Below are 27,234 nucleotides of genomic sequence, written 5' to 3' on the forward strand. Positions count from 1 at the left end.
CTTGCTAGCCAGAGAGAAACAGCTGGAGAAAAAGAGCTCTTAAGTGGATCACGTACAAAAATATTTTGGCCCCCACTTACCCTGGGCTCAAGCGGAGGAAAGGCAGAGAGGACTGGAGACACATGGGGAGAGTTTGGTGTGGTGGCTTTGAGGGGAGAGCTGGGGAAGAGGCCGGCTGGGTCCCAGTGCTGACTCATCCCCACACTGCAGGCCGACCATTCCCGGCCAAGTGGCGTCAGCCTGAGGGGAAGCAAAGGCCCAGCCTACAGGAATTAAGCTGCCACACCCACGGTCCTTAAGCCTGACGGCTAATCACAGATTGAATAGATTAACAACTAAAGAAGACTGACAAAGGCTGTAGATCCCTGGAAGTCTCCAACAGGCTGCCTAGGCCCAGACTGGTACAGGATCTGACGCCACCAGGGGCAGATCCAGGAAGTGCAGATCATTCTAAGAAGCAACAACAAACAATAGGAGTCACAAAAATGGGGAGACAGAGAAACAACACCCCATCGAAAGGAAAGGTAGAGTCCCCAGAAAGAGTGCTAAATGAAATAGAGGGGAGCCAACTATCAGATATGGAATTGAAAGCATGTATTATGGAGAAGCTCAATGAGTTCAGTGGAAACTACAAAGAACTCCAGAAAAACTACAGTGAACTCCAGAAGAACTATAAGGAACTTACTGAGAATTATACCAGCATCAAAAAGGACATGGAAGCTATCAATAAGAGCCAGGAGGAAATGAAGAATACGGTCTCTGAATTGAAGAACACAGTAGAAGGAATTAAAAACAGGCTAGAGGAAGCAGAAGATCGGATCAGCGAGCTGGAGGACAACGGAGACAAAAACTCACAGACAGTGCAACAAAATGAAAAAAGGCTGAACAAGACAGAAGAGGTTCTAAGACAGCTGCAGGACAACATGAAACGTAATAATATCCGTATCATAGGAATTCCAGAAGGAGAAGAAGAAGAGCAAGGGATAGAAAACCTCTTTGAAAAACTAATGACAGAAAACCTCCCTAACATGAAGAGAGAAAGAATCATGCAAGTCCAGGAAGCACAGAGGGTCCCAATGAAAATGAACCCCAACAGGCCCACTTCAAGACACATCATAATTAAAATGCCAACATTCAAAGACAAAGAGAGAATCCTAAAAGCAGCAAGAGAGAAACAACTAATAACATACAAGGGAGCTCCAATAAGGCTATCATCAGATTTCTCAGCAGAAACACTATAAGCCAGAAGGGAATGGCAAAATATATTCCAAGTAATGAAAAACAAAGGCCTACAACCAAGAATACTCTACCCAGCAAGGCTCTCATTCAAAATGGAAGGTGAAATAAGGAATTTCCAAGACAAAAGAAGGTTAAAAGAATACATCTCCACCAAACCAGTATTGCAAGAGATGCTAAAGGGTCTGCTTTAAGAAGATGAAGAAACAGAGAGAGACAGAGAGGAACACGAGTACAAAGGGGGAAAATGACAATGAATAAGTACTGAAAGAAAGAAGGAACTTCTACCATTTGCAACAACATGATTGGAACTAGAGAGAATTATGCTTAGCGAAATAAGCCAGGCAACAAAAGAAAATTACCTTATGCTATCACCTGTTACAGGAAACTAATGAACAACACAAACAAATGAGCAAAATTGAACCAGAGGTATGTAAACGAGGAATAAACTAACAGTAACAAAGGGGGAGATGGGAGGGAGAGAAGTGGTAAGAAGGGGAAGGGTCTAGTCAAAGAACATGTATAAATGACCCATGGACATGGACAACTGGGTGGGGACTGAATGTGGGAGAAGGGAGGGACAGGGTGCAGAGAAGCAAGAGGGGGGAAAAAGTGAGACAACTGTAATGGAAAAACAAACAAACAGAAAAATTTTTAGTGGGGGGGAAAATAAAAATATAAAGAAAAGAAATGCAAGTTCAGTGAATATTAGAAGGACAAGGTTTTTCCTTCACACTGTATATATTTTCTCCCTATCTGATCCCTCCAGAATTTGGCATTTTAAAGAAGTAAGTAATGACCTAAGTTTCTTTGCATAAAACTAATAAGACCAGTTGTTAATAACGATTTTTTTTGACTAAGACTTTGACTGGAATGTTATGACTAAAGGAGACATGCTTGGGCTTTGGTTGTTACCAAAAAGCCCTGAGCAACTGGGACTGACTTTCAAAGGTAATAAAAGTCCACGAGATAAAAGACCTGGTACCTTGGATGGATGAGCGGTCCATAGCAATCTTTCCAGGGAAGGAACGAAGGTTGTTTTCCTGAAAGATGGCTAGAAGGGACCTTAAGGCACAATGGAAAACCAGAAGGACCTGGAAAAGACAGGTGTTTACAGGCAAGGCTGAATGCCAGGTATGTGGCTCAGCTTCTGTGCCCTGAAGGACAGACTGAACGTCACCCTAAATGTTCCTTGCGTAAGTTCCAGCAAAGCAGAACTAAAGATCATAAGTGATCATTTGCTGCTCTTGTTATGTTTATGCAAATGAACAGGATAAATTAAAAATGAACTTAATGCAGTCCCTTTAATGACAAGGAGGGTAATCTTAGGGAGAAAAATCAAGATTCAAGGAAGATCACAATGCCCAGTGGTAGACTATAAGTACAGCTAACCGTCTTTAAAGTTTCTTTTCATTTAAAATTTGTTTTCATTTGAAAGTTAAACTATGTCTGTGGCATTATCAAAGATGTTTAATTTACAGGCAAGAAGAATGTCAAATGCCTTGCAACTGGATGTCTTTCCAATAAGACAGTCCTACAGATCTATAAACTTGTGTGTGGGTTATGTTACATAAATTAACATGTGTTTTCTGTTTTCAAAGGGCATAAGCCTACGATCTCGTTACCTGAGTGATTGTCTGTACGTACAGGCCTCACTTAATTCTGTCTGCATTGCTGCCTCCTGAGACTCAATGGTTTGGCTGAACTAAGTGGCTGGGTTGGTGAAGAACGGGGTGGTCTGTGGGCTTCACTTTAAAACTAGTTTCTCTTTTCTATCCTAATGGCTTGGACAGAAAGAGCCCAGAGGCCTGAGAGGGGGGAAACCTAAAATATTGCCCTCAGTCCAAACTAAGTATAATGGGCAAAAGGGTTTTGGACAGGTGAGATGTACCTGGCATACCTTCCTCCAAAGAAGCCCTTCTTTTCCCTAATGTGGGACATTGAAAAATTAATACCTGTCTTTTGTCATCTAGTGGTTACGGATTGAATGATGTCCTTTAACCCTGTTGCCCCCAGAATACAACAAGGATGCCAGCCTGTTAAACCAAGCATGCCGTTGTCCAGAGACAGCCAACCAACCTGGAGTCTGCACGATCCTTCCCCTTGTAGGAAGGCCACCCTCCCCTCTACATCCCCACTCTTATTAGGGATTTCTTGACCCAAGGGTAGGTAGGACGACGACCATGTCCAGCTTGAAGCAGCTAGAGGAGCTCGAGACCTTCGTCCATTGTCCTTTATAAGATTGTAAAGGGTCTTAAGTCTGAGAGGGAGGGATTGTTATTTTTTATTGTTAAAATATTTAACTAATTAATTAATTATTTTTTTTAAAAAAGAAGAATATATGAAAGGGTGAGCCATGGGCATGGACTTGGGGAGGGGATTGTTGGGGAAGTGGGGTGCTGGGCGGAGGGGAGCAAAGGGGAAAAAATTGGAACTATTGTAACAATATAATCAATAAAATATACTTAAAAAAATAAAAAATAAAAAAAATAAAAAGTTAAAAAAAAAATCTGGTACACATGGAAATAGGGAGATGCAATCAAAAACAATCTGAAGCAGCACACAGCAGAAACATGCTTGCAGACTGTAGACTCTAGAATTATGAGATGGAGATTTAATATAGTTAAAGAAACAAAAAGCAAGCTTGAAAATATTTGAAAGAAGAAATGATAAAAAGGTCATAGCAGACTTGAACAATAATAATTAGAACTTTTTGATGAAAAACATAACTAAAATAAAAAACTCAAGGGATACTTTTAATAACATATTGTACACATAAGAGATAAAATTATTAAAATTAAAAGAAAGATAATAAATTACTCATAAAATGGAACAATGAGACAGTGGAACCCAGAAGATAGTGAGGAAATAAATTTAATGTGCCAAAAGGAAATAAATTCCAACCTAGAATGCTACACCCAGGGAAAGATATCTATCAGTAATGACATTTCAGGCAAACAAAAACTAAAATAGTCCATCAGCAGATGAAGTAGGCATAGAGAGGGTCATTTCATTATGTTAAGTTTCACTTTAGCAGAAAGAGATTACAAATTTAAATTTGTTTAACTATCTAAATAAAACAGTCTCAAAATTAATGCAGCAAAAATTTGACAGGAATCCAAGGGAAATAAACAATTCACCACTCATAGTGGGCCACTTTAACATAACTTTCTTAGTCGCATAAAAATGTAAATAAAAGAAAATTTTAAAATAGTGAATATTTGAAGAATACAATCAACAAAAAACTTAACAGACATATACAGAGCACTACAATAGGCAATTTCAGAATACTGCCTTTTTGTGACTATGCAGAACATTCACCAAAAAATTGAGCATTCACAGCCTGAAATACTATACAATGAGAATGAATGATATGCAGCTGCCCACAACATAATGGATGAATCTCACAAATAATCATATTCAGAAATAATAGCAAAACAAAAGTGTCTATGCTGTATAATTCTATATACGTAAAGTGTAAAAACAGTAAAACTAATTAAAACTGTTAAAAGCCAGAACAGTGATTATCCTTGGGGGATTGCGACTGGAGCTTCTGCTGTGCTGACAATGTTTTGTCTCAGTCCGTGTGCTAGTGACATAGGTATATTCAACTTGTGAGCATTTATCCACCTATACATTTATGATGTGTGCACTCTTCTATATGTATATTATACTTTGACAACAAAAACTTTTTCAGAAAGTCACTATAAAGGGCAGCAAAGCAAATTTCAACAAATAGCAAAGAATTAAAGTCACACTAAATATGATTTGATGACAGTGAGATGTAACTAGAAATCTACAGCCAAAAGATTATAATTATCTCTATGTGTAGAGTATCTCTATATGTTTGGATATTAACAAAACATATTTCTGAATAGCCTGTGGGTCAAAGAAGATATCACAAAAGAAATTTAAAAATGTATTGCTTGATAAAGAAAATATTACATATGAAAATTTGTGATGGAATTATTGAAACATCCCTTATGGCCCAAACCTAGACTATGTTTAATTTTGGTAAACGTACCATAAGCATTTTTAAAAGAGTTTGTATTATGTAGTTGTTATGTGAGTTCATACAATACACATTTGTTATTCCTATTATCAAACCTTCTTCATCCTTATTGATTTTCTTTTGTCTCCTTGCTCTGTTTCTGAATGAAGTATGTTAAAATTTCCCATTCTGGTTATGAATTTCTCTATTTCTCCTTAGAGTTCAGTCATTCTTGCTTAATGTAATTAAAGATGGTATTATTGCACTGAAATTTATGATTGTTTTTACCTTCCTGGTGAATTGTTTTTATCTTCCTGGCAAATTAACTTTTTTATCCTTATGTAATGTCATATTTATATCCATAAGGTTTCTTATCTTAAGGTCTGCTATGAGTTGTAGTTGTAAAGGTAGCTATACAGTTTCATCTTGATAAATGTTTGCATGGTATCTCTTTCCATCACTTTACTTTAAACCTTTCTTTATCCATTTAATAAAGGTTTGTCTAGGGGACAGCCAACTGACCTGGAGTCTGCACGATCCTTCCCCATGTGGGAAGGCAACCCTCCCCTCCACACCCCCACTCTTATTAGGGATTTCTGGACCCAAGGTTAGGTAGGACGATGATCATGTCCATCTTGAAGCAGCTAGAGGAGCTCGAGACCTTCGCCCATTGTCCTTTATAAGATTATAAAGGGTCTTAATATCTGAGAGGGAGGGATTGTTATTTTTTATTATTAAAATAATTAATTAATCATTTATTTATTTTAAAAAAGAAGAAGAATATATGAAAGGGTGAAGCGGGAGAGCTTATATGTATGAACCATGGGCACGGACTTGGAGGAGTAAAGGGGAAAAAATTGGAACTATTGTAACAATATAATCAATAAAATATACTTTAAAAAAATAAAGGTTTGTCTAATAATCACATGTGGTTGTTTAATTTTTAACCAGTCTGACCATGTCTGTTAACTGGAGGGTTTAGTCTGTTTACATTTAACATAATTACTTACATACTTAGACTTAAGGGTCATCTTACTATTTTTTAATTTCATCTGTTCTAAGTTGCCTTTTTTCACTCTCTTACCTCTTTTAGAATAATTAAGTATATTTTATCCTATTGTCTCTTCATTATTAACTTATTGGCTACACTGTCTTTTAACATTTTAAATGGATTACCCTAGAAGATAAAACATGCATTCTTGACTTATTTAAGTCTAACATAAATTTTTACTTTTACCACATCTAGAACAATGCAATGGCCTTAAAATCTTCTAACTCTATTTAACTCTCATCATACTCATATACTTTGTTACTGTTTTAATATATTTCAGTTCTTTTTATATTTTAAATTCTATATATTATGGTTGCCTTATTCTGTGAATATATTACCTTTCCTGTTTCCTTCTATCCTCCCTTCCTTCCCTCTCTGCCTGCTTCCTTCCTTTCTACATTTTTACACCTAAAGAAATCTCTTACTATAATATTTCCCTCACTGCAGATCTGCCTGGGATGCATTTCCTCAGTTTTGAGTCATGTAAAAATATTTTTATTTATTTTATTTATTGAAGGATATTTTTGCTGGGTATGAAATTCTAGGTTTGTAGATGTTTTTCTTGAAGCCCTTTGAAGATGTCACTTGATTGTTTTGTGGCTTCCTTTTTTTTCTTGAGAGCTTAGTTGTTAGTCTTATTATTGCTAATGTAAAGGGAATGTGTCTTCTTTCTTCTAGTGGTCAAAAGATGGTTCATTGGGGAAAAAAACCTAGTAAAATCAATAAATCTATAGCAAACCTTATATCAGAAACCAGAGAAAGGAAAAATATCAATAGGAATAAAGGGGAAAAAAATCACTATGGTACCTACAGTATTAAAATAATAAGAAATATTATCAACAACTTTAAGTCCATACATTATAAAATTTAGATTAAATGCACAAATTTACTGCATAACACAATTAACCAAACTAGAAACAAAGACCCGTATATTTCTATAACTCTTATAGATACTGAATTTATAATTTAAAACATTTTCATAAAGAGAACTTAGTCCTTCAATGATTTATTTTTAATTCTTCTTAATGTTCATGGGAGAAAAATACTAATTTACACAAACTTTTCAAGCAAGTGAAAAAAAGGTAATACTTCTCAACTTACTACATGATCCCAACATAGTTTTGATAACAAACCCTGACAAAAACATTACAAGAATGGAAGATTGCAAGCCAATTTCTATTATAAACACAGATTTTAAAAAAACTTCTTAGCCAGATGTTAGAAAACTACATTCAGTAATATAAAGGATAATACATCACGACAAAACTGAGTTTATTCTAAGGAAGCCAGATTGGTTTATTGTTAATTATTTAAGTAATATAATTCATAATTTGAGTAAAATAAAAGGATAAAAAATCACACAATTACCTCAATAAACATTAAAACATGATAAGTTTCACATCCACTTATTATTTTAAAAACTCAGTAAATTAGAAAGAGAAGGAAATTTCCTTAAACTGATAAAGGGCCTCTGAAAAAAATCAAATAATGCATTTCATATTAAGTATTTAAAGCTTCATCTCTGAGATCAGGAATAAGACAAGATTACCTATTATCATCATTTCAACTTAACAATGCCACAAAACCATAAAACAAGAAAACTATATGATTAGAAAGTAAATAAATATATAAATAAAACTAACATGTGGAGATGGCATCACAGTATATGAAGAAAAAGCAAAATAATATAAAAAGGTGAGATTTAAAAATAAATTTATCAAGGACACTGGATATACAGTTATATAAAAATCAATTTTATATCTATATACCTGCAACAAAAACAAAACATAAAATGAGAAATTTTAAATAACATCAAACTATCTCATGAAAGTTGTACAATATCTCTACACACCCACTCACAAATACACAAATACACATAAACATCAAAAGAAAATAAATAAAATAAATGAAAGAATATACTATGCTACTGTAAAAGATGTTTATGGACATATATTGCCATTATGCCAATAAACCCCACATTTTTACAGAGTAAATATAAAAATCCAAATAAAATGTCAATATGCCCTATATTTTCTACAAATTTAATGAAATATCAATTAAAATCAGAGCAGGCTTTTTGGTAGGGATTGACAAACTAATTCTATAATATATATAGAAATGCAAAGGGCCAAAAATTAATCTTAATCTAAATTAATCTTGAAGCAGAAGAACAAAGCAGGAGAACTTACACAATTGTATATCCATACATATTAAAAGCTACTCTCTTTAACACAGGATGGTACAGCATAATAATAGACAAACAGACCAATGAAACAGAATCAAGTCCATAAACAGCCACTTGCTTTATGATGTAAGCAGCACTGCAGAATAGTGAGAATAAAAATGTTTTTTTATTAAATGGCACTGTAAATGTAGAAAATTCAACTGGATTTACACATAGAAAAGAATGAATCTAAGCTCCTACATTATACCCTTCTGAAAAAAAAAATTTCAAGTGGATTTAAGAATCTAAATGTGCAAGTTAAAACAAGAAATCTGCTGAAACTGTGGCAACCGATAATTAGATATGGTTATTAAAACTCAAGCTTAAAGTTATTAAAATTAAAAATTCAGTCTGACAGCTTCAACTAGGCACATTTTAAGTGCCCAGTAGCCGTATGACCTATATATATGCAGAAATAGAACATTTCCAACATATAAGAAATTTCTACTGGACAGCAATATTCTAGAAGATTATATAGGAGTATAGCTTCATGATCTTGAAGTAGGCTAATTTTCTTTAAAAGAATAAAAAGGGTAAAAAGTAAAAAATAAAATATTGATAAACTGGATCTCATTAAAATTAGGAACTTCTATTAATCAAATATATCATTAAGAAACAGGGAATATTTCTATATACTACTGTGGGATGATCATAAGTTCATATTTTTAAATGAAAATCAAGGTCAGGAAGAATGTGTATTGTATGTTAAAATTTATCTTAAAAGTAGAAGATACACACATATATATTTGCTTACATTTTATATATACACTTACATTTAAAAAAATGAAAAATATACCATAAAATGTGATCATCTATAAGAGGAGAGAAGGACTAAAGTGAAGGAACAGGGATATCAGATGCTATATTTCTCTAAATACACTCATTTTATAAATTTATCTTAGAACCATGTAAATATTTCACATAGCTATTAAAAATTAAGTTTTGAAAAGCAAGCCCTAAATTTAAAAGTAATTTGAAAAAAAATGAACCTTACTCTCTATGTAGTTGGTGACTTACTATGCAGAGGTGAACTATTCCCAAATACTTGAAAATGCAGTAATTTCTACCATATGTGCCTAGCAACATATATCCTACAAATGAAAAGAATGCAAAAATATTAAACTGTTATTGTAATCATATTGTTGGTGTGGTGCTGGTATTGTTTTGTAAAAGTCTATTGTTTGAGTAGTGTGGGGTGACAAATGAGTAATAATGTTGATGTAAATGACAAATGGGATTTTTGTTGTGGGGAAAAGGAGATACAAATGCAAGATTGATGAAATTAGGCAAAAACCTGGAAAGATTAGTATTGGACTTGTGAGGTATAAATCTTTTTTTTTAATGCAGAGTAACTGAAAATATCTAGAAACACTGACTGAACCTTGTAGCAGCAATAAGCATACCTATTGTCCAGATTATATCTCTAAATATTATCTCCCACAAAAAAGAATTGAAGGATCCTTAAAGAACAGTTAATTCCATGTCTGAGACAGAAAATTTATAAGATAAACCTGGATATTTGTAATACCAGGCAACAGAAATTCTCTTTAAAATGAATTAAATAACTCTGTCACTGCAAAGGAAACTGACAGTACTTGCTGCAAATAATAACATTTAAGATTTTGAGTGAGAATTATACTTTTGAAAAACTTGTGTCACCATTATAAGCTCGTTGTTTCCCAATACAAAGAGACTGTCTCGTGAGATCAGTGGTGGCACTAACAATGTGGTATTTTTTGTTATTGTATAATAAAATGTGTTTACATTTGGAAGATCTGTATAGCTCTGTGAACCAATATTTCCCAAACAACTGGTAAACCTGACTTCTAGAAAAGCATATAATGGCCCATGGACATGGACAACAGGGTAGGGGTTGGCTGTGGGAGTCGGGTGGGCTGGGCAGAGGAGAGCAAAGGGGAAAAATTGGGACAACTGTAATAAAACAATAAAATATTTAATTTAAAAAAGCATATAATGAAAGTAAAAGATGAACGGTGTTAACATTTTAATAGTCACTTATGTGGACTGTTCAGTATTCAATTATTACATTGCATGAAAAAATAACACAAATCTAGAACCAAAAAAAATGAGATACTGGTACACACCACTATAATGATGAAAATTTTAAAGGCTGCTGATGCTAAGTATAACAAGAATGTGGAGCAATGGGAACTCTCAAGTACTGCTGGTGGGAGAGTAAATTGGAACTAATTTGGGAAACTGTTGGCAGTGTCTATTAAAGCTGACCATACTCACACCTAATAGCCAAGCAATTTCCACTGCTAGCTACATGTCCAACAGAAATGCAAATATATGTACACCAAAAGACACACGAAAAATGTTCATAGCAGAATTGTTCATAATAGCAAAAAAAAAATGTCCATCAACATAAAAATGGATAAATAAACTGTGCTATAGTCATACAATGCCATATACAGCGATTTAATGAAGGAATTATTGCTACACACAGAAGGCTGGATAAACATCACATGTATATTATCGAGTGAAAGGAACCAGACAGGAAAACATAATCATATCATATAATTCTATTTCTGTGGTGTTGGAACTCATGATAATGGTTATATTTCAGAAGTGAGTAATGATAGGGGAGGTTTGAGGGGGGTTTGGAGGTGCTTATAATGCTCTTCTTTACCTCTGTAGTAGTTCCCTGATTGTTTTGGCTTTGAGTCAAGCCATACACTTTTGAGGTATGAACCTTTATTTATATTATACTTCAATTAAAGTTTTTAAAAGTAAGAGTTGTGTAAAGCAGCTAATACCACACTTATTGGAAATTTCTCAGCTTTAAATCCATACAAATACATTAGAAACAACAAAACTTGAAAATCAATAAGCTAAACAAGAAGCCAGAAAACAAATAGCAAGTTGAATACAAAGAAAATATAAGGAAAGAAATATAGCAGAAATCAATAAAATAAAAAGCAAGTATAAAAGAAAGAGAATCCCCAAAGCCAAAAGTTAGTCCTTGAAAAGGATAATATAATTAATAAATTGCTACTTACAAGTCTAGTTAGGAAAAATGTGAGGTGAGAATACCTAACATCTGAGTTGAAAAAGGAAGTATCACTACAGATCCTCAGATGTCTAAAAGATTACAAGAGGATATTATAGACAACTTTATGCCAAAATATTTGAAAGTTTAGATGAAATTAACATATTTCTGGAAAAAGAGAATTTACCAAAATGAAACAATAAAAATATGAATAATATTATTACTACTAAAGACATATGATATCACAATTTAAAACTTTCCCACAAAGGAAACGTAAGCAACAAAAGCATCACTAGTGAATACTACTAAATATGTAAAAGAGAAATATCACCAATCTTAACAAACATGTCCTCTAGAGAAGAGGCAAAAAGGGACAAAAACTTCTAACTTGTTTAGTAGGGCCAGCATACCAAATCCTCATAAGAAAGAAAAACGGCAAGGCAATCTCAAGTGATGAATACAGATGCGAAAACCCACTATTAAGATATCTTACTTGATTGGTTTTATTTTGTATGAACATCATTTTGAGTCTAAACAAAACAGCTGTAATCTTTGCTCAAATATACTAAAGAATTCAGGTACGTTACATACCTGAATTCAAAGAGCACATTTTTGAAGGTATGAAATTAGAGCTCCGCTGTGAAAATAGTATATTCATATATGTAGATGGCAACCAGATGACTCTGGGAACAGCCAAGAATTTGGGATGGGATACGAAGGTGTTTCTCTTCTTCTGCAGCTCGGAGACTGTGATTGCATATTTATTCCTAGATTCTAAGACAAGTTCAGATGAATAAATAATGACCTTCTGCACTTATAGCTTAAGGAAGAAATTATTATCCTAATTCTTTTCCACAAATGCAGTATAAAGGAGACATGTAATTTATTTATATCCTGAACCATTCTCATCTTGTAAATTAAAATTAGGAACAAAATGAGTAACCACCTTTATCATTTAGCTTAGGTTTTTAAGAATAATTCTTACCCACAAATTCATTACTTCCTGTAATATTTTAATCAAAACCTTAGGCTAAGATCCATATTCACTTGACCTACTGCCAAATGTTATTTCTGATATTCATGTCATATGCATTTGAGCAATGTAAAAACCTGGTAGCAATTTAGTTCACCTTTATCCCAATATGACTAAGTGTTTTTAGTTTCTGGAATATTATTGATTCCCTCTAACTGCAAATACTGAAGACAACAAAAATCAATAGGTCATTAACATTATCAGACATGTTGTTAAAACTTTCCCAGGCATTGCTTTTTCTTTCTGTCCACTCAAGTTATAAAATGCTCTTTTCCTTGCTTTTTAATAGTTTGGGGTTTCTCTATTATACAGCAAATACTATTGTACTGTCTACATGGTATTTTTTTTAAATCTGAATATATTTCATATGCCATGCAAGCTTCCTTAGTTATGACACTCTGAAGTTTTTCAGTGTGGTTATCAGCTTCAAAGTCAAAATTTAAAAAAGGAAACATCTAATTAGCCAATGGAAAAGTCTAGTTATGGAATATATATTAACAAATAAAAACACCTAAAATGCCAAATGATTCTACAACTGTTGATAAATTACACTGAAAAGGATAAATATCTTGTATGCTTTATATCCTGGCAAAGAGATTGCTTTAAGAATAACAATACACTAATATAACACTGGTATGTTCTACTTATTATTTTCATGTGGAATGTTTAATAAAGTCAGTTGTACAGCTCTACATTTTGGTATAAAAATATTATCTAAAATAGTTTCCAATGTAATTAATTTTAAATGCCAAGTAGAACTTTATATCTCAGAGGTACCATCTTAGATAACACTCTACAAAAATTAAATTGCCCATCAAAAATCTTATTAGGAAAAATTGACATGAGACCATGTTGTCTTCTTGCTGCCCAGTAAACCAATTTTGTTTATATCTGTTCAGTATTACCAATGGGGGAGAGAAAGATATAAATGTTTTTCTAAGTTGCTTAAACTGAGAGATTTTATTATTGTAAACTATGTTAAAATACATTGTAAACTGAAATAAAACAGAAGAGCTTAGAATCTGAACAAAATATAAACATGTGCATCAACATGATTCTGTATGACTCAAGCACACAGTTAAAATCAGTAAAAATTATACCCTTTTCAAAGGATTTTTGTTTTATAAACTTTGAGCAATAAATATTTTATTTCTAGAATTCTGTAATTGTTATTAAGGCATTCAATTACAAGCATCTTTTTTCTAAAGAATTAAGGTTGGATCACTATGCAATTGGATAGAAAGAAGTAAAAAATAAGTGCTTGTGTGAATTACAAAGACTCCAGCTTTATAAAATTTACTTTACCCATGTTTTTATACATCATACTTTCTTTACATATCAGAAGATATACAGCCCACAAAAATTATTGGCAGACAATGGACTACCTAAAAGTGAAATATTAACAATGAGGAAAAGACACTCAACTGGATGAATGGGTGATGCAATATGTCTGCATGTATGAATAGTATATTTCTGTTACCTTATCACTCATGTAAGTAAAAATTTGGTCATGGGGACAGCTATATCTTTCCTTTTAAGTAGCTAGTTTTCCTTTTAACTTACAGAGCCATTGGTTTCCCTATCACTTACTTATATTTCCTTTCTAATTTAGTCAAAATGTGTTTCTCAAACAATTCCTGAATCCCAAACTTCATAGACATTATTTGTATTTGCATCTCTTCCTGTTACAGAAAGCAATGAAATAAAAGAAATAAATGGTGAGAGCTGATGTGTTAAGTGTTTTAACACCTAAGATAATAATGTTTTATGCACCTATTTTCTCCCTTAAAATTAATTGCATTTTAATTTGTATTCGCTGAAATTTCAGATATGATGATATGCATCCCTACTAATCCACAGGAACTAGGCTCATATTTAGCCTCAGAATACAGCATTGAGGTTTTTCATGCTAACTTCAGAACAAGAAAATCCCTCTATGTTGTTTCATTATTATTCACCATAAGGAATAAAATAACCATTGAAATAATATAGGAGAAAATTACCTTTAAACTGTTAGCTATATATATACATGTAAAGTAAAAAAAGTAAGTTAAAGTTTTTCCCTCTATGTTGAACAGCAAGTACTAAACTAATCATAATGTATGTAATGGATTCTATTACATCATGTGAGGATATTTAATATGCAAAATTATAATGATGAAAATCTAGTTTGGGCAATTAAATCATTATTTAAAGGAATATAACATAACCCACTTTCCCCCTTATTACCTGGAATAGTAAAACAAACAAATCTTCTACTCCCTTCCCTAATTTCTGCACACCTCCTTTCCTTCTATCCATGATCTCGGTGAGAAGTCAGAAAGTAATATTGTTAAATCACCATCCAATTGTTCCCACTCCGTTCAAAGAGGTTTTTTTAAAGATTTTAAAATTTATTTTTAGAGAGAGGGGAAGGGAGGGAGAAAGAGCGTGAGAGAAGCATCAATTGAGAGAGAAACATCGATCCATTGCTTCTCCTACATGCCCTGACCTGGGACTGAACCTGCAACCCAGACATATGCCCTGACCAGGAATCAAACCAGTGACCTTTTGCTTTGCAGAATGATGCCCAACCAACTGAGCCACACTGCTCAGGGCCATTCAAAAGTTTTGAAATGCCAAGGACCACTATGGATGAATTGAAATATTTGAATAACTTAACTTCTATTAGATGCATTGCTCTGGCTGGTTTGGCTCAGTGGATTGAGCGTCGGCCTGCAAGCTAAGTGTCGCTGGTTCGATCTTCCAGTCAGGGCACATCAGAGAAGGAAAACTCTGACTCCAAAAAACCTCCGCTGCCTTGCGGCATACCTCTTCAGGGGAAAGGCTAGGGGAGTAAACCCCGACAGAAAATCCGGAGCCGGAGTCCCTAAGGCGGTTTGACGTTGTAGTCAACACCGGCAACTCCTGCGGCGCACCTGAAGCCAAGCTGTATTGACTCCGTCTTTCCCTTGGACCCTTCAGCTGCCAAGAGAGGGGGGGTCTGCTGCATGGGCAACAGCAGACCCTCCATATCACCCTGCCCAGGCTCTGTAGCTTCAGCTTCACTGGAGAGGACACTCCAGCGTCATTGCAAGATGTCGATTCAACACGGGAGGAGACAGATACCATGTCACTCCCGAGTCGGACTGCACAGCCATTCTCGGCGGTGCAGATAGACTCTTAAGAAGCTACACCATCGTCTCTTGAGACGGACGGCTGCCGACGATTAGATGCATTACTCTCAAATATGGTATTTACTTATTTCTAAGTATAGTGGCTTCTAAAATAATAATATTAAATCCAATTTGAATGCACTTTGAATGGTAAGTGCACCTTTAAATACACCCATGTTTCTGACATAAGAATTACTCATCTTTCTTATTAAATATATTAATTAAAGTACAAAAAGGGTTGTCAAGTCCTATACACAATAATGCCATCATCTTTCCATCAGTACAAATAGGTGTTCTGAGACATGCTTATAATTTCTATGTACTTACTAACACTACATGTAGCTATTAGATATGATGTGGGGTAGTGTTCTTTTTTAAAAAAGACTACTTTGCCTAAATGGTATTCATGCAAAGTATAGCCTATGCTGCATTTTATTAAGTGGTACACCATTCAACATCCAATTCAAATGCCGTCTCTGATTCCTCCTCCATGCCCACATGTTCTCTCTCTCCCTCCCTTGAACATCTTTGTCTTTGGGCATCCATTGAAATTTGTTTTTACATTTTTTAGGTTATTATCATTTTTACTCATGTATTATAAAGTTTGAGTAAATATCTCACCTTCTATGATATTGTTTGTATTATGCAAAGACTCACATACTTTTCATTCCCACTTTTAGTAACAGAATGCCTTACACATACTTGCTACTCAAAATATTTTTTGAATGAAGGGCTATTTGCTTTAAGTAATTCCTTTTTTAAAAATTCCTAAAATAAATGATTTAAAGACATTTTGGGTCATTTATTACCTGCGCCAGAATTTTTCGTGCTTTATTATTTATACTGCTAGACTTTTATGTTATATTACTTTTATTGTTCTTTAATAGGTTTGACTTTCTTACCCTTATTTTCACTCTACTTTTAAAAATCCTCAACCAAGCATATGTTTATTGATTTTAGAGAGAGAGGAAGGGAGAGAGAGAAAGAAAAGGAGAGAAACACATCTATGTAAGAAAGAAACATTGATCAGTTAGTTGCTTCCCATACACAGCCTGACTGAGGATCAAACCCACAATGTAGGTATCTACCCTGACCAGGAATCAAACTCAAAACCTTTTGTGTACTGGGTGGTGCTCCAACCAACTGAGCCACCCAGCCAGGGCCTTACTCTTGTTTCTAAAAAATAAACTATAATCTCCTTGAGGCCAAGAACAGTCCTTTAATACTTTTATATACTCCCAGAATTCTTAGCACAAGAGGTACTAAGCAGGAGTGTTCAACTTAATGTAATGAATTAAATGTTGCCAAAGGATCATCTAAGAAACATGTTTAAACGTAGCTGGCAGCCATCTCCTGGTCAAGGCAATTGAATCCCATAAAATTTGCTTACCGTGGCATTGACATTTGCGTGATCTTTTCTATTCTGGATCTGAATACAGGATATTGTCAAATTCAGTCCTCACCGGGTGGCCAGCTTTCTCAGGTCAGCAGCACTGTATTCCCCACGCCACAGTAAACTGTCATTATCAAAACCAAGTCCCAGAGAAGCCCTATAGAGATAGATCTGAGAAGGTCTCTCAACCATAGTGACATCTATTGTGGTTGATGTCATACAAGGATTTGAAGCCATCTTCCTTCTGTACCCCAACTCCTCTGGAGAGCCACAGCAGCTCTGAAAGCAACAACCTAGTCTCTGGCTCAACTTGATACACCAAAGAAAAGTAAGCACCCAGAAATAAAAAAGAAATGCAGGCCAGAGCAATTACTAAATAGAGGTTCTGGGCAGAAATGTGCCCTCCTGTTTCCCAGGCATCTTCAAAGTCTGGAAGGACCTGAGGGGCAGAGTTGCTCAACAGCACACCCAGTGTGACAGAGGAGGAAAGTGGTGGGTCTCCATGACCCCGAACCACTACCACCGCTCTCTGTTTAACTGCATCAGTGGGAAGAACTAAGCGAGTAGTTCGGAGCTCTATTGGCTGAAATTCTGAAAAGGCTAGAGTCAGAAGTCTGAGAGATGTGGTAGGAAAGCCAGGCATTGGTGCCACTGTCTGCATCCTCTGCTACTACTTTTGTGACCAAGTGTCCAGTTTGGGCAGAGCAGGACACAATTTCCACTGGGACAGTGCCATTTCTGGTCAAGGGAAACAAGATGACTGGAGCATTGTCATTCCTATCTACCACAAACAAGTTCACAGTCACTGATGAACTTCTTTGAGGAACGCCACCATCTCTGGCTTCCACTTGAAAGCGAAACACCTTGAGCCTCTCAAAGTCAAAGGAAGTTCTGGCAGTGATAGCTCCCTGGATGATTCTACTGCCACCAGGCTAGAGGCTGTCTGCCCTTCAGAGGTAATATCCAACAGTTTATAGAAGACAAGGCCATTCTTCCCCAGGTCTGGGTCCTGGGCAAATACACGGCCTAGAGAGGCTCCAGGGCCATTGTTTTCAGCCACCAAAAGTTCCTGTTGTGGTTGAGGAAACCTTGGTGTATTATCATTCATATCAGCAACTGACACAGTCAGTGTCCTGTGAGTGCTAAGTGGTGGCGAGCCACCATCTGAGGTGGTGATCAGAACCTGGTACTCGCTGACCTGCTCCTGGTCCAGTGGCCCATCAGTTAGCAAATGGTAGTAATTGTCAAAAGAAGCCTTCAGCTTAAAAGGGCCTCCATTGGACATGCTACAAATGACCTTACCATTGGGACCAGGGTCTTCATCCCTTACACTAAGGAGAGCAATCACTGTGCCAGGGGCGGTGTCCTCGGAAACTGGACTGGAGTCAGCAGATTCACCTCAGGGGCATGATCACTCACGTCAGTCACTTCCACCAGCAGTTTGGCGGTGCTAGCTAGACCGAAGGCACCTTCATCTCTCGCCTCAATGTATGCCTCCAACAGCGTTTCAGGAGGACCTAGTAAAGCAGCTACCCGCACCTCCCCCTTTGTAGAGTGAACATGAAAGTACTGTCGAAGCTTTGCTTGTGTGCTGTTGCTTAAGGAGTACCGGATTTCCCCATTGGAGCCTTCATCCGGGTCGGAGGCCTGAACTCGGAATAACAAAGCCCCATTGGGCATAGTCTCTGGCACCTTGGTGCGGGTATACTGTGCGCTCAAATACAGGTGCATTGTCGTTTGTGTCCACCGCAATGATGGTGATTTGTGCGTCTCCGGAGCGCGCGGGCCGCCCACGGTCCTGAGCGGTGAGCACCAGCCGGTGGGTGGCGCGTTCCTCGCGATTCAGAGCTTTCACCAAAACCAACTCCGGGTATTCGCTGCCGTTGACCCGTGACCCCATGTCCAGGAGAAAGTGCTAGCTGGAGCACAGACTGTAGCTTAGCACCCCATTGCTTCCCTCGTCAGCACCTTGGGCATTAGGGAGAGTAAAGCGGGCCCCAGGCATCAGGAACTCGGGGATGTGCAGCTGCATGTCCCCGGCAGGGAAGAGAGGTGAGTTGTCATTGATATCCAGGACGAGAACGCGAATCTTGTGCAGCTCCAGCGGGTCCTGAAGCATCAACTCATAGGTCAAGATGCAAGTTGCTTCGGTCCCGCACAGACCCTCGCGATCCGCCGGCTCCAGGACCACCAAGCTACCGCTGGCCAGATCCACCCCGAAGTAGGGCTCTTTGTGTCTGGAAAGGAAGTGAAAGTTCCGCAAGGACAGAGCCGCTGCTGACAGCCTCAAGTCCGCCGTAACATTGCCTATGGCTACACCCCGCTGAGTCTCCTCCAACACGGAGTATTCGAGCGGTCCTGCGGCAGAGCATCAGGAGACCCACAAACAGAACCGCCACCCTCCAGCCCACCATCCTCCCTGTCGGCGCCCGCACTCCACCGGCGGTGACCCGGGACCATGCTCCAGACTCCCGGAGAACACGAGCCGCGGTAAAGACAAGAGCCGGCCGGCCGCCGCTTTCGGCTCGAGGTTCCACTTTCTGACTCCCGGGATTGCCCAGGTCAGGCGGGAGGAGAGCTAGACTTGCTAGATTCGAGGCTTGGCAGCCATCTGGGGAAGCGGTGCAGGCTGGGTGCGGAGGAGCGCAGCGCCGCCTAGGGGTGCAGAAAGACGAGGTAAACGGCCGGGGTGGGGAAGTGCGGTCTCCATTCCCTGGCGGCTGGGATCTCCCTCCGAGCTGAGGCAGCAGGGCTCTGGGCAGCCAAGGAAGACGCTCGGAGAACCTAACACGTCTTCCTTTAATCGGTGTTTCCCAGCACAGCGCCCCGAGACCGCCCCGGGCTTAGCCCCCACAACCTCTGCCTGAGGATTGCTTGTAACTAGGGCTAAGCGCGGCTGAGCTTCTCTCAACTGCTGGAGAGCAGAGCATCCAGTCCCGGACGCTCGGATTCTCTGTCCCCCTAAATGGCCCGCGAAAGAGGGTAGAACCTCGAGGCAGAGATGGTGAGAGGTGGAACCTTCACCGTGAACGACCATCCCTTCAAGACTTAAGGAAACAGCAACCTCAAACCTAGTGCTTCTGTGCATTCCGTACTTGATTCCCAACCTCTCCACTGCGGATTAAAGTCTCTCCTGCGCCTCAGTATAATCCCAGGAGTCGCCAAGATTTCAATAAAGTCATCCAGAAAGGGGCAAGTTGGGGGACAGTAACCTCCCTCAAGCTTCCTCCGGACTCTCGCGTTTGCGATGCACCAAAATAGGCGAGCGCAAGGCTCTCCGTCCTACGTTCAACTTTTTGCGGGTTAGCAGTTTCTCGTTTCCCGGGAGGCCCTACTGGGAATGTTTTGCAAGCGACTCTTAACGCTCTGGGTGAGAAAGGAGGTCAGGAACCAGTCAACATCAAGCACCAGAAACTCACAGAGATGGACAATTTATCCCCAAACAGGACTTGCGAAGTGGAAGGGAAAGAAAGTACTGATATACTATTCAGGGTGTGACCAGGAAACTACGCTGTAAATACTTAGAAAACAGCGGTGAGACGGGGTAAAAACAGGCTAGATGCCCGTATTTTCTCCATCTTTGTCTTTAAGCCCGACTTCTGCACAGAAATCGGAACAGTGATTAGTTCTATGAAAAACATCTGTGAGCTACAGGCAATACCTCCAAGTTCCGCCTAGACCCTCCAAGTGCCTTTCCCTGAGATGGAGGAAAGCTGAGAGATTGAGTTAAATTACTATTAAATACTAAATTCCTCACTCAAATCCTTCCTTTAATTGCAGTGTTCAAAGTCCCAATAACCAAAATGTGAAAGACAAAAGCTCACTACAAATCAGGAATGGAAGCTTTCAGGGCATTCTATCTTCTGATCAGAAAATTGCCTAAAAGTGCAGCTGAGTTTGGGATATGTGGGGGTTAATTACACAATTCTCTCAACTCTAGTGTATATTTGAATAGTTCTGTAACTTTTTAATTACTGATTAAAATGGAGTGGGGGGGGCAGGCTGTCCCAGCATTCTGGTCTTAATACTAAAGGTATTGGTAATTCTGCTCTGCCACTAAGAACCAATCACCTCCTGGGAACATCACAAACCCAGTCCTTCTCTCTTCCAGGGAAGAAGGGCAGGCTGCAATCTAAGGTAATATAAGCAGTAAATGCCCCTGTCTAATTTGTCTTTCTGAATTAAGGAACCAAATCTTGGATGCGAAGTCTCAAGTAAAATTAAAGCAGGAAATATGTCAGCCCATTGAAGTGTTGGGTAGAGTTATAAGAATAGCCATCTTTGAGAATCTTCATTAAGATGTAAAATAACTCATAAAAATTAAATTTATTCTCCACTAAGTTTCAGAACCAAAACTAATTGCCTAATTTAGTACCAGAGATTAGGATTTGCATTTCCTCATTTTAACGTAATGCTTCTAAACAAGCTAACTGCTTTGGGGTGAAGGTTATACTTTTTACTTTTCCCTTAGCATCAGGTAAAATACACCTGAGGGGATGTTCTCAGCTTCTGGAAGGCCCTGACTTTTACCAATCAAGCTTCCAATGATACTAGGTTAAGGAATTCTTAGCTCTATCTAGGACAGTATGTGCAGGTGTGGATTAGGAAGTGCTTGGAGAAGAAAAATTCATCATGACAGAAACTATTCCCTCTTCACACACTTCTCAGACTTCTGGCTTCCCTTTTTTCATGTTTCCATATTTAAACTGCCACTGGTGTCTAATTTCAAAGGATTTAAGTTGTGTCAAGAGTAAGTGGATAGCACTCACCTAGTAGAATTTGTCCCACCATCTGACTCCATATGTTAAGGCATAACTGTGATTTGTGGGAAAGCAATGTTTACTCAAATACAATGGGACTTGTGGGAAAGCAATATTTAGGAGATATTTGGAAATCCCAAAGATAAGCAAGTCTCAGGAATTTTTCCTTTTGTATAAGATGACTAGGTAAACATTAAAATCATGAATTAATGAACTATTTCTTCAGCAGAATCTTTTCTCTCTGATATTTCATTTTGCCATATTATGGCGTTTCCCATAATTTCCATTATTCAGGCATTTTCAAGTTTTTAATTAGGTGCAAGTACACTTTTAAGTGGACTTGATGCAAAAACAGTCCTGATTACTGCTTGGGCTCTATTGCCAAGACTATGATTATAAAGCTCTGCCACCAAACTTTGCCTTAAGCTGTAAATTCAAAACATTTCTAGCCATATGCATAAGCTCCAGTTAGAGATCTTGAAGCCAAACAAACAAACAAACAAAAACAGTAAATCTAATTCCCACCAAAGAGCTTGCTAGCAAAAGAATATTGTACTTTGAACAAGGTTTCTTAGTGCTTAAGATTATTCCTTGGGAGTATATTATGTATTTATGGAAACTAAATTAAAAGATAAGACACCACAATTATATTAAGCAAATTTAATCCAGTAAAATAGCTTAATAAAGTGTCCAAATCAAGTCTAACAAAGTGGGAATTCTATGTATCGCTATGTCATTCCTTTTTTACTTGAACCCTTTACCAATAACACATTACTACAGAACTTCTTCCTCATGTTTCTAGTACAAATGAACTAGTTTCTCTCCATTATATAATACCATACAAAGTGTCTTGGATGTTTCTTCATGAATCTTCACTCTAATGAATTCTGTGCTGTGTTTACTTACTGCTTTTGATAATTATGTGCCAATTTTTCAAAAATTACCTTTTTATAAAAATATTTTTCTATGTCATCTTCAAAGCGTAGCCCTCAGAATTTGAAGTCATATTCCAGATGGTCAAATCAGATCCAAGGAGAGGAGCTCTGATCCTTTGATTCTAAATATCGCATAGCAAGTAATGGAGTCTAAAACTGTATCTGGTGCTTAAACAGCTACATCACATACTTTTTCCATGATAGATTGAAAATTAAAATTCACATCCATTTTTTTCCTAGATGGTATTAAGCCACAGATCAAAAAATCCTAGACTGTTATACTTACCTTTTTTCTTAAATTTGTTAAATATATTAATTACATATTTTACCTGCATTCAATTTCATATTCTACATATTTGGTAAGCAGTCACACTAGACTTTCTGAGCTGCTGATACAATTATTCATCAAGTGTGGCTGAAGAGGAAGACCTGTGATGATTTACTACCAACCAATCTACCTGACATAATTTTATTAGATGGTGTCTAACCTGAAATAAAAATCTGACAAAGATACTGTTAACAGTCTCCAGAAAAGAATCTATACAAATCTCATATTATATAATAGTTTCCTAAAATACCAAACAAAATGTTGCCAGATCACCATTATGATAGATGCTTAAAAGAAATTTGATTAAAAACATGGCAGCTTTTACAAAATAATGGCCATCTTTATTTTAAGCAGTAAAACACCAGAATTATTCCCATGAAAAATCATGAACATAATATAGGACACTATAATAATAGAACATAATAATAGGACACTTCATGTAACACTTATTATTCAGTACTGACTGGATATTCTAGACAACACAAGATAAGGAAATGTGTTTGTGTGAGAGAAAAGAAGATACAATATATTTAGATGATAAATTTATAGATAGTATAATTTTCTATTCATAAAATCCCAGAGAATTACAAAAAATAATTAAAACTAGAAAGAGTTCAATGAAATAATTACCTTAAAATAAAAATAAAAAACAGCTTTTCTACATACCTGCAGTAACTAGACAAAAAATAGGATTTCTACCAACTATAAATAAATGATAATGGACATTTTAATGTCTCTTCTCCTCCATGAAACCTACAAAAAAATAACAAAAAGTACAACCATCAAAAAATAAAATTATATCTTTTATGAAACTCCATAAGCCAACTAAACTTCAACCATAATATATATGAAGTTCCCAAGTGCCATGAAAATTGGACCAAGATGGGAGAGAATGCTAAGAGAGGATTCCTGCCACTAGAGACCTTGGGAAGAGCTGGTAGATTAGAGTTTTCCAGAGTAGTGGTTCACGCAGAGCTACAAAACCAATAACTTCTTGTTTGGAAAAAAAAGAAAAAGAAGATCTAGGTACACAGGCTGAATTAGACAGGAATTTCCCATAATCCTATGTCTCAACACAAAAATTAGAAAGAAAACAGGACTTAATGTGAATAGTGAGCTGACACTATTATTTCAAGAATGAAACTAAGGGTGTGGTAAGATAAAGAGAAAACTATAGATGACAAGTTGCTCTGCAGCTGCTAGTTCTCATCAGTTGGAAATATGAGGATATTTAAAAGCTAAAGTGTACGTTAAATAAGAAAAATAAGGAAATGTCACATTAGTCCAGAGAACTGCTCACCATTACATTTATACTCTTCACCTGCAGATAGCTAGTCCTGAAGGAAGTTGCCTCAAAAAGGTAAGTAATAATTTTAAAAAGCCAACATAGGATCTACATAAATATTATAAGAAAGAATACAAAACAAAAATGAAAAATTACAGATAGGAATACACACCTGAAAATTTTTACTACCAAGCAGATAAAATTTTTGACTAGCAGTCTCTAATCAAATGAGTAACAAAACAATTCTAATGGATTTCAGAGAATTAAGAACTAAAAACAGAATTACAGAATTTCAAGGAGAAAATGAAAAGTTCACAGAATACCATTTTCCTCTCCCATACCTGATCAATGCCAATGCTCCTGTGCAGAGCCTTCTCCTCACATGGCTAAATCATGGTCTGTTTGGGCCTAGTGAACTCTGCTGACTTCATCCTGATGACTCCCTGAGACCCCACCCCACCACAAATGTTGGGAGCCACCAGGCAGGTGGTGGCTGGCATTAGTGTACCCTGGGTCTTTTGCTGAGTGACTTCAGACCCAGCACTAGAGCCAAGTTTGAATTTGTATTACTCTGGTAAACACCACTTGCTCCTATCTGGTGACTCACTGAGAACCTACCTCAAGCAATTCATGTACTACCAGAGGCTCTTTCAGTAACTGAGCCTAACAGGAAAATGGCAGATGGAGGTTGATCTCAGGCTGCCTTTGGACTTTTTCTGACCTACCCCCTCTCCCCCATACTCAGTGCTGGTGGAAGCCAACCTAGGTGTGCAGCTTGGCCCCTTTCACACACACCCAGGCCCAGCAGAGGCAGCCACAACTGTGGGTTGGTTTGTAGCACCAAACATGTAGGCCAGGGCCATCACAGGCAGTGCCTGATATTGGTCTGCACCAAGTCCCTCCCAAGAGGCCCTAGAACCAACACACCCAGTGGTGGGCTTCAGGTCACACCAGAGTATGACCACATTAGCTCCACAAGTGGCACACCCAAAGGGAGATCTTCAAAGGCACCAGACCCTGCTGAGGCAAATTTCACTTCATGGGGTCAGCCCTTGCACAGCAGATCATATACTGTGGTAGGGGTCGTTCTTCACAGTCAGTCAGCCTGAGGGTCAACTCCCCCCACAGACAGGCCAAGATCAATAAAGACTCAATTACAACAGGAAGGCTCATTCACCTACCCCACATAGGGACATTACTGAAGTACCGAGCTCAAGTGATCAGAAAGACTGCACCACTGAGCCCCACAAGACACCAACTATATAAGGCCACTATACCAAGACTGGGAGACACCTAAGACACAGAAACAAATACAGTGACATGGCCAAAATGAAAAGACAAAGAAATATGCCCCAAATAAAATAACAGAAGTAATCCCCAGAAAAAAATAATTAGATGAAATGGAGGGAAGCAACCTACCAGATACAAAGTTCAAAACAATGGTTATAAGAATGCCCAAGAAACTTAGGGGAAGCATGGATAAACTAAGTGAGAATTTAAACAAAGAGATAGTAAGAAGAGATAGTAAGCATTAAAAAAAAGACACAGAAACCATAAAAAATAAAGTCATAAATGAAGAAAACAACATCTGAAGAATACTTTACAAGGAATCAACTTCAGGTTCGATGAAGCAGAGGATCAAATCAGCAACTTGCAAGACAAGGTAGCAAAAAACATTCAACTAAAGCAACAAAAAGAAAAGAAAAAAATTTTAATGAAGATAGTTTAAGGGACCTCTGAGATAACATCAAGCACAACAATATCCACATCATAGAGGTACCAGAAGGAGAAAAGAGAGAGCAAGGGATTAAAAACTTATCTGAAGAAATAATGACTGTAAACTTCCCTAACTTGGTGAAAGAAAAAAAAAAAACACAAGTCCAGGAAGCACAGAGAATCCCAAACAAGATAAACCCAAAGAGGCCCAAAACAAGACACATCATAATTAAAATGGCAAAGGTTAAAGACAAAGAAAGAATCTTAAAAGCAGCAAGAAAAACACAGTTAACTATAAGGGAGTTCCCATCAGACTTTCAACTGATTTCTCCACAGAAATATTTCAGGCCAGAAGGGATTGGCATAAAGTATTTAAAGCATTAAAAAGCAAGGACCTACAACCAAAACTTCTCTATCCAGCAAGACTATTATTTAAAATTGAATGTGAACTAAAGCTCTACCCAGGCAGAGAAAGCTAAAAGACACCAAACCAGTATTACAAAAAAAATGTTAAAGGGTCTTTTTTAAGAAAAAGAAAAAAAGAGAGAGAGGAATATAGTTATAAAGAATAAAATGGCAATAAATAGATGCCTATTAATAATTACTAAAGTGTAAATAGGTTAAACTCTCCAATCAAAAGATAGGGTCACTAAGTGGGTAAGGAAACAAGACCTATATATATGCTATCTACAAGAGACCCACCTCAGAATGAAAGACACACACCAACTAAAAGTAAAGGGGTGGAAAAAGGTATTTCATGAATATAGAAATTTTTTAAAATCTAGGGTAACAATACTTAGACAAAATAGACTTTAAAATAGTCTATAATAAGAGACAAATAATAACATTGTGTAATAATAAAGGTATCCATCCAACAAGAGGACATAACTCTTGTAAACATTTATATGCCCAACATAGGAGCACCTAAGTATATAAAGCAAATCTTGATGGACATAAAGGCAGAGAGCAATAGTAGTACAGTCATAGTAGGGGATTTTAACACCCCACTGACATCAATGGATAGACCTTTCAGACAGAAATCAACAAGGAAACAGCAGTCTTAATGAACACACTAGATCATATAAATTTAATTTATATTTTCAGAGCATTTCAC

The 27,234-nt window shown here is 37.1% G+C and overlaps 1 protein-coding gene and 1 pseudogene across 2 annotated transcripts in view; both read right to left on the reverse strand.

Moving 5' to 3' along the window:
- Positions 1-27,234, reverse strand: part of LOC150000651 (protocadherin alpha-C2) — a 122,788-nt gene that overhangs the window by 58,655 nt on the left and 36,899 nt on the right. The gene's annotated exons all lie outside the window — the stretch shown is intronic.
- Positions 17,061-19,510, reverse strand: LOC150000652 (protocadherin alpha-C1-like; annotated as a pseudogene).

The sequence above is a fragment of the Furipterus horrens genome, unplaced genomic scaffold, assembly GCF_987537825.1.
Source record: "Furipterus horrens unplaced genomic scaffold, mFurHor1.1.pri manual_scaffold_10, whole genome shotgun sequence".
Lineage (NCBI taxonomy): Eukaryota > Metazoa > Chordata > Mammalia > Chiroptera > Furipteridae > Furipterus > Furipterus horrens.